Raw genomic sequence first — 16768 nt, forward strand, 5'->3', positions numbered from 1 at the left:
TTTCCAGGTGAAAATGTTGGGAGGCATCCTCACTACAGAGGAAGATTATAATGCTAAAGGAGAAAAGCTATATTACCTTGAGGAATGGAGTAATACAAATGGGTAACATGCAAACTTGTACAGTAAACAGACTAATAAGCAGAATTTCTGTTAGAAGCTGGGAGGTAATCAGTTGGAAATTACGTAGTAGAAAGACCTGAACATATTAGTCAATCACACAATGACAATATGATGAAAAACAAGATATCAAAATGAATTGATGAAAATGAGATACTAGGGAGTCCAGGAGGAAAAAAAATAGGGAAATACTAATACTATTGTACCAGGTACTGTTAGCACTTAATATGGGCATTTGTACAATGCAGGTCATGCATGTTTAAGAAAGATAAATTACCCTAAAATTGATACAGATGAGTACTATTAGGAAGATCAGGGACTAGGAAACTTATCTTACAGGAGGTGACTAAAAGAACACGGCTTGCTTATTCTAGTAAAATGAAGGCAAAGAGATATATTGCATTAGAACGGTAAATACTAGTAAAGAAGATATTGGTAAATTTGTACAAATGTGTATTCACCAGGAATTAATTTAGGCTAGAAATTCAGAGATTTCTGGCAATTAGAAGACTGAGGTTTCTAACAGCCTCCAAAAGGAGTAGTGAGGACAAGCTAAATAATTTTAAAATCAAGCTTGATATATTTCTGAGTGGGATTATTATGACATGGTGCCTACATCATGATCCAGAAGATTCTGTCCAGTCTTATGTCCTATCTTCCTATGATTAAAAATACTTCTTTTATTTTACAACAAAGAAAGAGTTTCAGTCTTTCTCTCCCTTGCTCCCTCTCAGATGGATACTTCAGTACATGGTAGGCAGTGTTTTAATTTTGATTCAACTTTCAGTATTATCCGGCCTTTATATTGTATATACATGACTTATCTCAAAGGAAATGCCACTATCTCATTCCTGAAGACTGAATTATATCAAATGGGCTAAATAATACAACTCATCATAATAAGATAGGGTGCCTGTACACGAGCACAAAGGCTGCTCCAATGCGCTGCAATTTGGAGCAGACTAGATTAATTGAGCCTGCTGGACTGTGGTAATTAATGCACTCCAGTAGCCTCCTGTATCTCATGTATCAGTGTCCCTGCACTTCAAAATGGTGTCAGGGGCACTTTAGTTCAAGCACCCCCACCACCCTTTTAAAGTGTGAGGACACTGATACTTGAGACATTGTGATATTTTACTTACAGAGACTCTTGGAGCCACTAATTAAAGTACTGTCCCTCCCACCCCTGGAGCATGTGTAAAAGTGCCCATATTGCTTTGTATTAAGAGCAATAAGCTTCCTTTTATTTGTGACTTCCTTTTTTCCTGGGATGATTTTGTTTATAATAATTTGAAAAAAGTGATGCATTCAGCCAAAGCAAGCTATCATAGCTAATTAAAAAATACACATGATAGCAGGAAAAAAACTGCATTTTCTTTGTATGGCTCTTTATAGTGAGTTTCATTTAAACAAAGTTTAATCAAAGTCTAGAAGTATTAAAGCAGACATAACATTGGCACATCGTATCTCTTTTTTATATTACATAAAAATTTTGAATTTGCGATTGATTTTAAAAGCTAATTCTGTCTAGGGACATGTTTGTAACATAGAGCCAATAGAAACCATCTCAAAGGAGAATAAACCTCAACTGTCTAAATAATAGATACCTATATTTATATTAATGCATAGATTATATCCAGTCACTCAAGAATATTAAAATATCATAGTTAAGCATTCAAAATTCAGAAGATACAAATGTATTTTTAGACCAGTATTTCTGTCCATATTTACTATGAGAGAGGCAAGGATTTCTTAGGGTGATATATTTTATTGGATCAACTGCATGGTTAGGATAGAGTAAACAAGATTTCAAATGCAAGACATTCTATGTCAGGACCTGATAAAGAATTGCATTAAAAAGCTTGTCTATATCCTAACCGTACAGTAGGTCCAATAAAAGATAGCACCCTAAGAAATCCTTACCTCGCACATAATTTCTCAACCATCACAGTCACATCACTCTTACCTGGTCATATTTGCCGTAACATAACCTTTTCTCTCTTGCTGAAGAGAGAAGGACATACACCAATGGTTTTAAGTTGCAGCAAAGTAAGTTTAGATTGGATATTTTGAACAACTTCTTTACTATTAAAACAATAAGGAAATGGAATAGACCAAAAATTGGTTGGATCATGGGACTCAGAGGGTAGTATTTCAATGGCTTAATGTCTAGCTGGCAGCCAGTATCAAGAGGAGTGCCGCAAAGGGCAGTCCTGGGGCTGGTTTTCTTCAATACCTTCATCAATGACCTGGAAGATAGCATAGAGTGCTACAGTTGGCAAGTTTGCAGATGGCATTAAGCCGGGGGGAGTAGGGTTAGGAATCAGAAAGAGAAAGACAAATTGGAGGATTGGACCAGAATTAATCTCATGTGGTTCAATTAGGATAAGTGCAAAGTCCTTCACTTAGGACAGAACAATCCCATGCACCAGTATAGGCTGGGGGTTGACTGGCTGGGAGCATCTCTTCAGAAAAGGACCTGGAGGTTACAATGGACAATAAGCTGAATATGAGCCAACAGTGTGCCTTTTTTGCCAGAAGGCTAACAGCATACTGAGCTGCATTGTTAGGAGTGTTGCTAGCAAATCAAAGACAGTGATTCCCTCTTTTCAGCACTGGTGAGGCTACATCTGGACTACAGTCTCCAGTTTTGGGCCCCCCACTACAGGAAGGATGTGGATAGATTGGAGAGAGTCCAGCCTCCTAACCATTTTGTCCACATCCTTTCTGTAGTAGGAGACCCAAAACTGGACTCAATACTCCAGATGTAGCCTCCACCAGTGCTGAATAGAGGGGAATAATCACTTCCCTTGATCTGCTGGCAATGCTTCCACTAATGCAGCCCTTCTTTGTAACAAAAGCACACTTGGGTAATTTCTGCTTACTGTACTAGATAAATCTTCCTCAGAATTTTTCCTTCTCTCAGAGGAATTATAAAGAAATGGTTAGATACCCAAGAGTCTGTAATGGAATATTTGAACTTCCAGTCTTACATGAAGTCATTAATTATTAAATTTTGTGGGTGGAAGAAAAAGCCTAAAGAAATTTCCAATAAGCAAATGTATTAATATAAAATTGAGGATGTAATCACGGTTTTAGAGAGAAAATAGACTAAATTTCAAATTAATCAACTCCCCATTAATACTGACTCAAACTTTACATGATAATGCAAACACTTAAAAAATATTATTTTCTACACAAAAATCTGTCCCTCCCAAATCTTGTATTAATGTTGTAATCTATAATATTTTCACATCCTACTATCCAGAGACAATGCTTGGCTCTGCCCACTATAAGACACAATAGGTGTGTCTACATATTCATTAATGTGCAGTGATTATTGCACATTTAATTTAGTACTTGTTTAATTGAGTACTAAATAAATGCTCAGTAACTGGAATTACTGAGCAGTAGTGCAGGCCAACTCCTTTTTAGTGTTGCTACAGTGCAGTAGACTAATAATACTGAAGTAGCATATTTAGCATTGTTTGTGCTGCGATGCACTACTGTTCAGTATTAGTAGGCTACTGTACAGTTAGCATCTTGTGTAAACACACCCACTGTCAATGTCTAGCCCACTTCATCTTTCTTTCTTTGTGCTGACTAGGCAGAACCAGTAATGTACGATGTCCTGCTGTGGTTCCAAGATAAAATCATACAAACATTGGTCAGACCCTTGAATACACCATCCTTCTTCATTTTCCAGAATAATTAAACTATGTCTGACTATGCCTATTCCACAGATAAATGTGCAGACAGTATCATTTTTAATGTCAAAGCTTTGAAAAACTTTGGTCTATAGCAGCATTATGTAGATGCTATGCCACGTTATCACTGTGGAAGTTGGGGTAAGGTTATCTTTGTAACCGCCTTCTGAATTTCCTGATATTTTCCTGTTTTTTTATCCTGATGTTTCCTTACACATCTTGATATTCAAATAATGTTGTCAATCTGTCACATTCTTACTAACTCTCCTCTGGTTTCTCTGACATGAATTTTCATTCTGTATACATCTGTATTTTTATTTGGGAATTTTACCTAAAGGTCATTTTTCATTAGATCAGCATAAAAATGGGGTACATTCATTATGAGAAACCCTAAATTGTACATATGTAGAATTTCATACATAATTATGGGTGCCTTCTCATTGGTGCTGATTTAAAAGCCATCCTTGTAGTAGGCAGTGAATATTAGAAATTCATGATGGATTCATAATGCCATCTAAAGCATATAAAGGTCTTCCAGGTGCTATTTTACTCTCATTACTTGTTGACAAAATCTGTACTAATTCATTAAATGTGACTTTGATTCTGGGATGCTATTTTCTGTATAAATTGGCTAGAATATAAGATGTTTCTTCTCATTTGTCACTCTTGCTATTCACTACAACTCCATTCCTAAATTGTCTTAAGCCCCCAGGGAAATTTCATCACTTTCTGTTGACATAACAGTTGTTTTTGTAAGCTGACAGAAGTTTGATGAGTTTCCTGTAGCAGCTTTGCTCAAATAACCTGTAAATAATGGGGATATACCAGCAGAAGTAGTTGAGATGATTTTTAAAGGACTTTAGCATCTACCTTTTATCTGACTGCAAAACATTAATGGGTTTTCTTCATTTCATGTATTGGAAAAACCAATGAGTCATGTATAGAGCAGATGAGAAGACAGATGTGATGGGTTTTTGTATGGAAATTAAGCCCCAGTGCCCTGTGATGAATGTATAGTTGTTGATCCTGACTTTCTAATTGCTTCCATTTAAAATAGATGATGCTATCATTACAAGTAAGGTTCATGCTTTTTGTAGCTGCCTCATGATAAAGTATAGTTACTATACTCTTGGCCAAAGTTCAGAATTATCAAATACCTTTTCCATCCTTCTGCCACATAGCATTATCTTTCATTCTTAGAATTGGATGATTTCACTTTATTAAGAATATTCACCTATACTTAGAGCAACAACATAAAGATATTTTGTATTATTGAACACCATTTTGCTTCATCTGTCAACTATAACTTGTTATTACTACTGTATTCAGGGTGCTGATTTTATGGTATGGTTGATGAGACAAAATACTAAATGAAGCTATCTCTATTTGGTTGGTCACGAGCTAGTATTTATTAAAGTGTCAAGAGCTAGCATTCCTGAAAGTGCGGGTCAATAGATAGCATCATTATAAACACCAGACTTTTTTTAACCTGAATATATCTATAGAAACATAATGGAAATGGGCATATAGACTGCTTACAGATGTGGAAAAAAACCACAAAACAACACTACTTTCAGCCTGGTGCACCACCACGCTAAGCACAATGCAAGCCCAGAGGAGGAATCACATCAGTTTAACCAGACTCACACAGCATCTGTATAGCTTGTGCACTTCAGTGAGACTATACAGACACTGCATGAGTCAGGCCAAACTGATTCAGTTCATCTCCTAGTAAAGCGCTGTTTTGGGGTGATGTTTTTTTTCCACGTTTGTCAGCATCCATAGTAAACAAGCAAGGATACTTTGTTTTCTCAAGGAACTGATTTCATTGAATTAAATCACAATTAGGTCTTTCAGGGTTGAAATTCTTATTTGTCCTCTGAACACTTTTAATTTAAAAAAAAAAGGAATTTATTATTTGATTTAAAGGGAACTTCTACTCTGAGCTCTCCCTGAGCAGTGAAGGCCTCAGCAAAACCTAGAAATAATGTACATTACCCCTTCATAAGGGGGTTGGAAAGGTGACAGACTTCCAGATACTGCTCAAGAGAACCTTAGAGTATACCTCCATGGAGACACTGTCCTCCTGCTGTAGAAGGGAAGTTCATGCCAGGAAGTTATAAAGCCCAGAAGTTGCCACTGCTCCAAGGCTAAGTACAGATAGTCAAAAAGCCCAAGGCTGAATTGATTCAGTCTTTGCAGGCAGGTTAGTTTAAGCTGCAGAGATTAAATTGAAATAGAAGAAAACAGACATTTACCTTTGATTCAGGAAATGCAGCCACATGCCTGCAGTGGCTCACGCTAGAAGCTGGTGGACATTAGAGAACAGCTCTCCAGAACCTAGCCAGCATGGGCTGTGTGCTGACTTCCTCTTCATGCTGCCCCCAAGGTGTCTGGGATTTGCAGTCCAGAATCATATCAACAAGACTCTGCAAGGTTGCTTATCACTTCCTCTTCCTGTTTCCAGGTGCCTCTGGGATTTGCAGGCCACAACTGCATCCAGCAATAAGTTTGACTGGGGGTAGGGGTGTTTAACCCCCGCTCCCTGGCCCCAAACCTCAGCCAGGGTTTGCGGGGGGGGGCAGCCCCACCCCCACAGACTGGGCTGCATCCCCAGCCAGGCTTGCCACCCTCCTCTCCTTTGTCAGCCAGCCCTCACTGCTCCAGCTAGGGAGCAGAGGGGTTGGGCCAGCTCTGTTCTCTGGAGCAGACAGCACAGCCCGGTCCAGCCCGAGGCTGCAAAATACGCTGGGATGCTGTGAGACTGTGATTTAATTTGAACCAGGATGGGGTCTTAGACAGAAGTTTCATAAACCAGTTGTCCCCAAATCAGTTAAGTCTGATACTACATTGAACCAGGTTTATCTTAAACCAGTGTCAGGCATTTTGAAACCGGTTTATGTGCACTGAGCTTCTGTTCTGTTACAAGTTTAAACTAGTTTATGATCAATTAAACTGGTTTATGTGTAACTTCTGTCCCTCACCCAAGTGTGCAGTAAAGTCATCTAGGTGAGACTCTATGGGCGCATCCAGACGAGTGTACACATGCCTCTTGGCCCATCTCAAACCCCTTTGAGGTGGGGCAAGAGGCATGTGCAGGAACAAAAAATGTTTGTCTGTTTATCCCTGGATATCCAGGGGTCTAAAAAAAAAGCTTTGCAGAAGAGTGGAGCAAGGCACGATCCCAGATCATGCCATGGAGTCACTCCTCCAAAAGAGATGCTCTGGTGTCAGCCAGAGCATCTCTTTGGTTCTCCTGCTGCCTGTGGCCCCCGGCGCTGTCCAAGATAAGTGTGGGGGGGGTTAGGGGTGTCAGGAGGTTGTGGGGGGTTGGGGAGTGGCAGAGGGGATGTCCCCAGGGCTGTGGGGGGGTGGGGACCCAGCCCAGCCCCGTGCAGCTCGCTAGTCCAGTTTTGCACCAGAGCAGGTTGCAGGGCTCCAGGAGGCATGCAAAGGACCTGTGCCTCCCGGAACAGTGTGACCCACTCCAGTGCAAAGCTGGACTAGCAAGCTACACAGGGCCGGCCCAGGTCCCGCCATGCACCCCCCCTCCCCCCACCGCAGGCACAGTGGGGAAGAAGCAGGACCCAGTGCAGTGCGTGGGGACCACGTCCAGCTGGGCCCTTCCAGCCCTGAGGCCCCTCTACCACCAAGCTGGGCCGAGGCCTTGGTGGCAGGACCCCGCGCAGAATGTGGGGACTATATCCTGGTCCCAGCTGGATTCTGGGGCCTCTCTTCCACCTGGCTAGGCCAGGCCATGGTAACAGGACCTGGCACAGCGCGGAGACCACGTGCTGGGCCCAGCCGGGTCCTGCCTCCCTTGGGGCCTTGGGGCCCCTCTGCCACCTGGCTTGGCCATTCCCTGGTCCACAGGGTGCAGCCCCCCCTCCACACAGAGCACATGGAATCCCGCCCTCACAGGGCCCCAGCTCCCCCCTGGAGGACCACAGTCCCTATCCCCCACAGGGCCCCAGCCTCCCTGCCCAGGGTCCTAGCTCCCCCTGGAGGGCCACAGCCCTCCTGCCCAGGGTCTCAGCTCCCCCCTGGAGGGCCACAGCCCTCCTGCCCAGTGTCCCAGGCATCCTGGAGAGCCACAGTCCCCCCTTCCCAGGGTCCCAGGCACCCTGGAGGGCCACAGCCCCCCTGCCCAGGGTCTCAACTCCCCCCTGGAGGGCCACAGCCCTCCTGCCCAGTGTCCCAGGCATCCTGGAGAGCCACAGTCCCCCCTTCCCAGGGTCCCAGGCACCCTGGAGGGCCACAGCCTCCCTGCCTAAGGTCCCAGCTCCTCCCTGGAGGGCCACAGCCCCCACTACCCAGGGCCCATAACTTACCTTGAGAGGGTCCAGAGGAGGACCACCCGCATGATCCAGGGAAAGCAAGGCAGACCCTATAATGAGAGGCTATGGGACCTGAACCTGTTCAGCCTTCACAAGAGAAGTATGAGGGGGGACCTTGTGACCATCTATAAACTCACTAAGGGGGACCAGATTGGTTTGGGGGAGACCTTGTTTCCCCTAGCGCCCCCCGGGATAACAAGGAATAACGGCCACAAGTTGTTGGAGAGTAGGTTTAGATTAGACATCCGTAAGAACTACTTCACAGTTAGGACGGCTAGGATCTGGAACCAACTTCCAAGGGAAGTGGTGCTGGCTCCTACCCTGGGGGTCTTTAAGAAGCAGCTCAATGCCTACCTGGCTGGGGTCATTTGAGCCCAGTTTTCCTCCTGCCCAGGCAGGGGGTTGGACTTGAAGATCTACAAGGTCCCTTCCAACCCTATGATTCTACCTTCTGCAGCAGCAGAGGGAGTGGGGCACTCTGAGCCATGATGGCAGGACCCAGCACCGAATGTGGGGGCTGCGTGCTAGCCAACTGGGCCAGATCATGGTGGCTGGGTGCAGAGTGTGGTCTCCATGCTCTGAATTGGGTCCTGCCATCATGGGCCTGGCCCAGCCTGGTGGCAGAGGGGCCCCAAGGGTGGCAGGACTCGACTGGGAACAGCACATGGGCCCCACATGCCACACCAGGTCCTGCCACCAAAGCTGAGTGGCAGATGATCCCCAGGGCCAGCAGCACCTGGCTGGGCCTGGCATGCAGTCCCTGCATGCTGTGCTGGTCCTGCCACCATGACCCGGTCCAGTCAGCCAGCAGAGAGGCCCCAGGGCCAGCAAGATCCGGCTGGGCCTGGCATGCAGTCCCTGCATGCAGTGCTGGATCCTGCAGCCATGGCTCAGACTGCCCCACTTCCCCTGCTGCTGTAGAAGGTAAGTTACAGGCCCTGGGTGGGGGTGGCTGTGGCCCTCCAGGGAGGAGCTGGGACCTTAGGCAGGGGGGTTGTGACCTTCCAGGGTGCCCGGGACCCTGGGCAGGAGGGCTGTGGCCCTCCAGGGGGGAGCTGAGACCCTGGGCGGGTGGGCTGTGGCCCTCCAGGGTGAGCTGGGACCCAGGGCAGGGAGGCTGGGGCTCTGTGGGGGATAGGGACTGTGGTCTTCCAGGGGGGAGCTGGAGCCCTGTGGGGGGGGGGGGGATTCCATGTGTTGTGTTGGGGGGGCTGCACCCTGTGGAGACCAAGGCACCCACCCCTCCTGAGCAGCCCCCCCCCCCCCACAAGGTCCCCTACATCCACAGTTCCCCCCAACAATTGCTTCACACCTACCCACACACCAACTGACATCCCTCCACACACACCCACTCACCTTCCCCCACACCCCTTCCCACCCCCTTCCTGCAAACACCACATCCCCCATCACACACCCATCATGTGTGAAAAAAGCCAAAAGTGCACATCAACACACATAGGTATTTAGAATTTATTTTATCATGATGATAGAGACAGTGGTAGACTTAAACATTCTAAATATACCGAAAAAGCTGTGAAAAGCTGTCTGTCTCTCTCTAGATGTGTGTGTGTGTGTGTGTGTGTGTGTGTGTGTGTGTGTGTGTGTACAGTGGTCTTTTGTTTTAATTGACTGGCCTTGTGTTTCAGCACCAGGGCAAGGGGCCAACCATAGAGACACTCTGGCAGCAAGAGCATCCCCATGGAGGACCCAGCCTCTGGTTGCCTCAGGGCATGGTCTGGGACCGTGCCCTGCTCTGCTTTTTTAAACTCCAATTTTTTTTTAGACTCCTGTATCCAGGGGTCTAATTTTCTCCCCGTGTAGCAAACTTGCAGTGCAGGGAACATTTTTTCAATCCCGCACATGCCTATTGCCCCACCTCAAAGGGATTTGAGATGGGGCAAGAGGCATGTGTGCTCTCATCTGGATGCAGCCTATGGGTTCAGAGGAAGGATTACTTCTCGCACCTCATTGCATAACCCGGTGCACAGCCTATGTACTTTGGCTGCATAGGACAAACATTTTTCCTTCAGCCTTTATCTAATTTTGGCTACATTTACCTTGCTACAAGTAAAAAGAGCATTAGAGGTTAAAAAAAATTAAAGAGAAAGTCAGAACAGGCATGTACATATGCTGGAGGTGAGGTTTGACCTACAATAGTTACACTTGTAAATAATGTGTTATCAAAATTTAAAATACCAATTAGGTGCCTAATTATATGTTGAATAGGCATTTACAAAATTAAAGAGAAATCCATGTCTCCAGGGTCACTCACTAAGTCTTGTATATATTTAAGAGATAGTTTGGGCAACTTCACTGAAGAACAACTTCTGTATGATCTTAATGCATGGGTGGACAATTATTTGGGCCCAAGGGCCACAAGCCACATGGGGAGTCTGATGAGCTGTTGAGGGCAGAGTCAGTACCCCTCACAACAACTCACCAAAACTCCTTATGGGGCTGCGGGCAGGTGGGGAGCAGTGTTCAGGAGTGGTTGGGGTGGGTGAGGCTGGGATCACAAGGCCAGGTCCTGGGGCAGTGACAGCTCCAGAAAGTGTCAACAGGAGTGGGGAGGGGACATGTGTATGTGTGTGGCAGGGGAGTTGCCTGGGTGCTAGGTCCCAGGAGTCTGCTGTGGGTGAGGGAAGAGAGGGGGGATGGAGGGCACGCATCCAGATGATACAGTCAGTGTTGCCCCTGTGGCGCTCTGCATGGGGCCAAGCCTCGCCCTCTCACACCAGGGCAGCCCACACCATATTCCTGCTGGTATCACAGCCTACTCAACCAGGAGCTGTTTTGCTCCCCCACCTTCAGCAGCAGCTCCTGCTCCTGGCCCTGCCACATCATGCCAAGCAGCTTCTGGAGGGGCTGTTCCCAATGTGACTACAGCCAGCTGCTGTGTTCCCCCACCTCCAGTGGTAGCTCCTGCTCATTTTCTTGCCCCTGCTGTGCCACTCTGGGCAGTCAGGCAGCTACAGCCAGGTGGGTCCTGCCCCACTGCACAGGGATATGGCTCCAGGCCAGGAGCTGAAGCCAGAGCCCCACATGCTGGGGCAGGAGCCACCTGACTGAAGCTGCCCACCTGCCCAGATCAGCATGGCACAGTAGAGGCAGGAGAAGGAGCAGCTTCCACCAGGGATGTTCTTGGTGTGGCTGCAACTGGCCAGTTGCTGCTCTGCTCCCACTACCACCAGCAGTGGATCCAGGTCCTGCTCCCACTTCTGCTCCTGCTGGGCCATGCCACACTGTGCTGCTCTCAGGGTGTGTGAAGGGCTCCAGCTCCTGGCCACCTGGCTGAAAGGTGGCTGGGAGCTGGAGCTCCACACACTAGGGGGGAGCCACGTGGCTGAAGCTGCTTCCCTGGAGTGGTGCAGCACAGCATAGTGTGGCATGGCATGGCGCAGCAGGGGCAAGATCAGAAGCAGGAGTTGCTGCTGAAGGTGGGGAGAGCAGAGTAGTACCCAGCTGCAGCTGCAATGGGAAAAGTCCTGCCAGGAACAGCGCATACTAGCCAGGGCTGGGTCATGGGTACTGGTGGGGCTTGGCCCCAAGCAGAGAACCACAGGGGTAGCTGCAATATGGATCCAGCCCATGCACTGTATTTTGCCCACCCCGTCTTGGTGCAAACATATTAAATTGTATGTTCTTTTAGGGATCAAGCAGCCTATGTTAGGTTTTAAGAGAACAGGAGAATTTTTGCAAGAAACTTGATCCTTAAAGTAAGTAGAGTGGAAAAGGAGCAGGAATGGGAAATGTCTTTACATGATATTACCTGTTCAACATCTAGCCAATGATGGCTTGAGTGTTGCTGGGACTAAGCTGGCTTCAGCTGATTCATTTTCTTCAGTATCTGTTCTGATTTTATTCAGCAGGCAGGAAGCCAATTCAAAATCATAAAATGAGAAAAGCTTATCAGGAATTAGATCCGGGTTTTTTTTCCCCAATGATCTTCAAGCTGCCTTGAGGGTCTTACTTCTTCCTTTTGATAATAGAAACTTCTGTATCCCACTAGATAAGTGCAAGAACCAAGAGCAAATGAGTGTCATTCCCATTTTTTTCATACACTACTACTTTCTCAGAGGTGTTGTCAACCTACACAATTTACATTTTTTTAGAAACAACTCATGATATGTGAAGTCACCTGCTGGCCTTGTGCTATCAAACTTCCATTTATTTTAATGAGAGTTTCCATGGGACTGAAGGTATTTAATTTAAAGCTTCACTGCTGTCACCAGATTGTTACCAGGTATCCCAGCTTTTCTGAATGTTAACTATATTGGCCTTTCCCAGTATATTTGGACAACTATTTAGGTGCACATTATCCAACTCAGTGGATATTTTACAAAGTAATTTCAATTGATATGACACTCTACAAAGATAAGTAAATATACTTTACAATTCTCCATGTCCCCAAAATAAGAGGCTATAGGCTACATTTTTTTAAAGTGTCCATTAATTATGTTGCCAAAATTACTGATCCTTTTGAAAATCTGGGCTCTAAGATTCACTCCATGGGCTGAAGCCAGGGAAAAAAAGCTTCCAAATCCCTTCTCGGTAAGCATGAACAGAGAATCCATAACAACTGTGTATAAATAGCTTAATTCAGCACTGCTGTTACTTTGTTGACTTCAGTGGAGTTGCTTTTAATTCACAGCAGGATGAAATCTGAAACAGACCTTAAAATTGTGTAATATTTAACAACTATTATTCCAGAGGTAAACTTACCATTTATCATTCAACATTAGATGAGTATAATCAACCTAAAAGTAAATATTCAAATCCAATATTTAGGACCCTTTTATACCATTTCACAGCATGAAATATATCTGAGTTCTATACACTAAACATATATTGCCTTGTTTTATTTACAGGTTTTGGGGGTATAAATGGTGCTGCAAACAGATGGCTAGATTTAGAAAGCTTTACCTTATGTAGTAAAACGAAGCTCTGGCCAGATGGACCTGTAGATATCAGTGCCAGTACTGTACCTTGTCCATATGGACAACAAGATTTATGGCAGGAGTAATTATTTCCACATTCATACTTGAAAATGAGCTAATGCCTGCTTATTTGTATAATTCTACTCTTTGCCACTCAGAGGCATTCAGGGAAGGCATTCACAGAAGGAGGGGCTATATAAAATAAACAGAAATGTTCTATTTCCTTGGACAAATTGTGCACAATACATTCATGTACAATATCTAATTAGTGCTTTGAGTTCTTTCAAAGGAAGTAAATGACAGTGCTATTTTTTTCCCCAAACAATAGACTTGGTCATGAATACATAAAGCATACAGTTTGGCATTTCTATGTTTGTATACCAAGGAATTCAGTTTAGGCTGCTGCAGAAAGAGATTTATATGCTAGAAGGTTATGGAGGAAGAAAAGTAACCAAAAGGTCTGAGACATTACCTCTACAGGGGCAGAAGAAGGTTCTTACAGCAGATGTAATAAACTGCACTATCTCCAAGCAGTAGTAGACACACTGGAGTACTATAATCCAAAACACCCTTTTAACAAAGCATTGGGTCTTGACACTCATATATGCAACTCAATGTCCCTGTACAACCCTTGGGCCCTTTGAAAAGCTGTAGCTGCAGGTTATATAGAGCCAGACTAAAATAGTTTTTGTACATGGCTACACTCTGGAATTAGAACACACAAACCATAGGTGCTTTGCCTAGGAGAGTAATTTGAGCAGGTTTAGATGCCCAGAAACCTGTACCTACATCTCCTTTTTAGACATGATTCTCAGTATTCAGAATAGTAAAATACAGACCACATGATACAATAAACCCACAGACTAACATATCTGCACAGAACCAGCAATCAACTTAAACACACCAAGAAAGCTGTAACAGACAGCCAAGCCCTCAGATAGCACTGAATCTGCACTGAGAACACCTAGGATTGCCACCTCTCAAATCTCAAAAAGGCTTTCACTCAACAAGGACACTCCTCCAGAGAGGCAGATCACACAGCTGAAAAAGCTACCCAGATACTACGTGAAGAATTTCTCCAGTACAGAAGGAAAACCTCCATGAATCACATACCACCGGTTATGACATATCACCCCTCCCTTGAACCTATACGGAAAATCCTCAAACAATTGCAACCCATACTAAAAGAAGATCCAATTCTTAAAGAGATCTTCCCAGAACTGCCTATCCTAGCCTTGAAACAAGCACTGAACCTCACTAACTGCATCACCAGAAGCAAACTTCCTATGGCCCAAAACAAACTGAATGGATCCAGACCATGCCATGACAAGAAATGTAAAACCTGCAAACATATCTCCACCACCCCCACAATTACTACACCTGGATCTTACAGCTGCACCTCCAGAAATGTAATATACCATATTTTCGCGCGTATATCCCACAGGGTACACGTGATTTTACAAAAAAATGGATGGGTGTGGGCTATACAGGGGTGCGGGCTATCGATGGACTTTTTTTCCATGGGGGCCGGGGCAGGCTGCGCCACCTCCCTGCTGGGCCTGGGCAGGCCGGGCTGTGCCGCTGCTGCCGCAGGGGTCAGGGCCAGGGCCAGGGCCAGGGCCAGGGCGGGCCAGGCTGTGCCACCGCCGCCGTGGAGGCCAGGGTGGGCTGGGCTGGGCTGCGCCGCCTCCTCGTGTATACGCTGCCGCGGGGAATACACAGGTGAGGCATATACATGGACTAATTTACAAAAATACAATTTTCCATGGGTTATACATAGATGTGGCTTATACCCGTGGGTGGGCTATATGCGTGAAAATATGGATTCTAATCCAATGCATCAAATGCCCTGATGGAAAATACATAGGAGAGACCAAACAACAACTGCGCACCAGAATGAATGCACACTGGAAATCTATCAAAGACAAGAATACCCAATTACCCATGGGGGCACATTTCTCACAAGAAAATTGCCCTCTCTCCAATTTCTCAGTTCTAATCCTCAAAGGGAATTTACAAAACACTTTTCACAGATGAGCCTATGAACTTCACTTCATCAATCTCCTGCATACAAAAAATCATGGACTAAATATAGACATTGGATTATGACTTGGTGTTTCTTCTTGATGTTAGAGGGTCCAATGTTTATTCTTAACTCTCAGATTGCCTGACTTGGGTACTTCCACGTTACAATCTGACTTTCACCTGCCACATCTTGATCTTATAGGATATTATCAGTCAGGAGTTGTTTCTGACGCAGAAGAACACCAGCAATAGTGATGGAAGTTTATCTCATCATGTTACCCCCCTCCTTCAACTCCTTCTAACACGCACCATATTTTTATCATCACTTTTGTATGCGGTTGATCACTTCTCTTTATCAAAAATGTGATTATGTATCTTTTTGTTTCTCTTTCTTTCAGTTGCTATCAGATAACTCTCATACAGCCAGGGAGCCTTTCCAAATGCTTTGTTTACATTTATTTATTTATTTCCAAACACTTTGCTGCTATTATATAACACCAAAACAACATGCATAAACCATATAAATCAACTTTCAAGATTGTAAATGAAAATTCTTTTTTTTTTTAAACTGAAATACTTCTTTCAGTTTCTATCTTTTTCTTCTTGCTAAGTACTCTTGGCCCTACTTAAGGTTCCACAAAGCTAAGAAAACTGGACAGGATAAGATTGAACTTGACCTTAACTGGCTTCAATGATGATCCACCATTCCTTCCTTCTCTCAGCTTCCGCCTTTGTTTCTCTCCTTTTCAGGTGGCTCCAGAGTCAATATGTCTTCCTGGATCCCAGCTCTTACCTTCCAACTGAGCTCCACACGTCCAAGCAGAGCCATCCCCCAGAATCTCACCTTCTCCATCTGCGCCCCTTGGATCCTCTTCTTCCGGACCTATGCTCCATTCTTGCTCCTCCAGCACACCACACTGAGCCACACCCCTTCCTTTTAACTTCAAACAACAGCTGCTCCAGAAGCAGTGTTTTTCTGGCACAATCCCTGTTTTCCTTTCCCTGATCTCCCTTTTAGCCAGTCCCTCATCACAATGACTCATTATAACTTGCCTAACATCTGGCTCACCCAGGTACCTCTTCACTATTTACCAGCTATATTCTTTCCCCTTGGCCTGTATCTTAACCCACTGACTCCTCAATTTACATTTTCACTAACTGCCTTTTTGCATGCATACCAGCCTCTGGCTTCTTTAGTATTCATTCCATCCAGGAAGAGCACGCAACAACTATAGATGCTTCCTCAGCCTAATGAAGGGTATTTATACCCAAAACCTTGCTAAGAAGAATTTTTCCAACTATCTGAGTTTTCTAATAAAAGATATCAGATTTACCTAAAGAATCTTGTCTGCCTGAGGAAACATGGGCACCTCTTAGGAGTTATTCCGGATTAGGCACATAGGGGCTCTGCACAGAAAAATGGGTGAGTTATGTACCTGTGAAAGGTAATTCAGAGGTCAAAGGTCTAGACATGGCAGATAGGAAACGCTAAGCATGGACTGGGGCTGCCACACACCCCAGCAGGAATTTAGGGACCTGGTTCATGCTGCACACTAGACATCCCGATTCAGGATGTATAGTCCCACTTCTGAGGATGGATGCCTAATGATGTATTAGTACCCTCATCCATCTTTTGACAATATCT

At 44.9% G+C, this 16768-nt stretch overlaps 1 long non-coding RNA gene across 1 annotated transcript in view; it reads left to right on the forward strand.

The window, feature by feature from the left end:
- LOC109284291 (uncharacterized) overlaps positions 1-16456 on the forward strand; it is a 33717-nt gene extending 17261 nt beyond the window's left edge. The window contains exon 3 of the long non-coding RNA XR_002091689.2: positions 15874-16456. This is a non-coding gene — a long non-coding RNA (uncharacterized LOC109284291). The remainder of the gene's footprint in view (positions 1-15873) is intronic.
- Positions 16457-16768: the final 312 nt, after the last annotated feature.

This window comes from Alligator mississippiensis, chromosome 4 (assembly GCF_030867095.1).
Source record: "Alligator mississippiensis isolate rAllMis1 chromosome 4, rAllMis1, whole genome shotgun sequence".
NCBI classification, from domain to species: Eukaryota; Metazoa; Chordata; order Crocodylia; family Alligatoridae; genus Alligator; species Alligator mississippiensis.